General features: G+C 44.7%; 1 non-coding gene across 1 annotated transcript; it reads right to left on the bottom strand.

Moving 5' to 3' along the window:
* Positions 1 to 783: 783 nt before the first annotated feature.
* LOC123795814 (U6 spliceosomal RNA) lies at positions 784 to 887 on the bottom strand. The gene has a single exon (XR_006780601.1). It is a non-coding gene; the product is annotated as a U6 spliceosomal RNA (small nuclear RNA).
* Positions 888 to 1673: the final 786 nt, after the last annotated feature.

Genomic DNA, 1673 nt, shown 5'->3' with positions numbered 1-1673 from the left:
GACAAAGGAGGGAAAAAAACTTTGTGCCATGGGAGACATTATTAAAGATCTTGAGATGTTGAGCCTTCAGGAAAAAGAAAAGTAGAGGGAAACTGGATAGTAGTTTTCAAATATTTGGACAATGGAGAGGGAGAACTTGCATCTATGATGAATTGTTGGACAATTCAAAGATTTCTATTTAATATCACATGACCAGAAATTCTTCCTTGTGGGTTACAGCACCCTCCCCCACACCATCGTTGGAAGTATGCACACGTGAGGAAGATCTCTATGGTTAGGGATGCCATAGAAGGGGTTACAGACGGGGCACCTGGGTGGCTCAGTCGTTAAGCGTCTGCCTTCAGCTCAGGGCGTGATCCCAGCGTTATGGGATCGAGCCCCACATCAGGCTCCTCTGCTGGGAGCCTGCTTCTTCCTCTCCCACTCCCCCTGCTTGTGTTCCCTCTCTCGCTGGCTGTCTCTCTCTGTCAAATAAATTAAAAAAAAAAAAAAAAGAAGGAGTTACAGACTACCTCCAAGGGGCTCGCCCACTCTGGTTCTTATGTGGACCCAGAACTCGAGGGTTACAATTCCAGTTACGGAGTACTTATTTTTAAAAGTTACATTTTTTTCGGACACTGGCTGAGAGGGAACTTTTTATTATTTTATGTACAGAAAATTCAACAGCGCCCACTTCGCTCAGTTTGGTGGCCACTTCTTTAGCGTTTACTTTTTCCAACTTGGTAATGCGAGCCACCAACTCTGGACCCAGGACACTGCCTCCCCAGTGGTGGTGGATCTCGTAAAAATATGGAATGCTTCACAAATCTGCATCTCATCCTTGCACAGGGGCCACACTAATCTCTGTATTGTTCCAATTTTAGTATATGTGCTGCCGAAGCAAGCCCAAAAGTCACACTTTTAAAAGTTCAAATAAATATAATCAGTTTGAAAGTCAAGTATCCAGCTGGAGTAAACAAATTGGAACACTGTAGGAACACGTAAAATGCAAAGAAATGATGAGTATGAGAATTCTTATAATTAACCAGGTTAAGCGCCCTAATGAAAGTCACTGTGAATGTGAAGAATAGTAATCAGTAGAATGTGGAGTTGTAAAAAGCAGTGAGACGAGATGACCCATGCTAGTTCTCCCAGAAAGAGATAATCAGTCACGGAGAGGAAATGGAATCCAGACAACCCTGACTGCACTGCTCTCTGCGGCAGAGTCTCCTTCAGGATGGGTGGGCAGGCTGCCCCTTCCTTCTACACTGTGGGCAGGAAGTGGTGGGAGATTTATAAGGTCCAATCATAAAGAACCTCCCTTTCTTACTTATTAATGCCTAAAATAATTCCACCAGGGTCACCCTTGGAGGAAGAGTAAGGAGAGGAGGAGGAGGAGGAACCAAGCCCAGAAATGCCAAGACAACTTCACTGTTTTAACATGTTCAGACTTCTGCTCGCTTTGATGACAATGACACGTCAGGAGGTCAGAGGTGGGCTTATCCACTGAGCTATGCCCTAAATGGACAGACACTGGGGATGGTCTGTTTCTGAACAATTGTGGGCAAATACAGACCATAGTAAAAACAAAACTGCCACCAAAATACTGTTCCTTCCTTTGCTGTGTGTTACATCTCCTACGCCTGAAAACCTTTCCTATGATACGGACTTGCCATTCCTGGGTGGTCACTCTC

This window comes from Ursus americanus, chromosome 35 (assembly GCF_024610735.1).
Source record: "Ursus americanus isolate L20-20 chromosome 35, mUrsAme1.1.p, whole genome shotgun sequence".
Classification (NCBI taxonomy): Eukaryota; Metazoa; Chordata; class Mammalia; order Carnivora; family Ursidae; genus Ursus; species Ursus americanus.
This window is presented reverse-complemented; position numbering and strand designations above follow the sequence as displayed.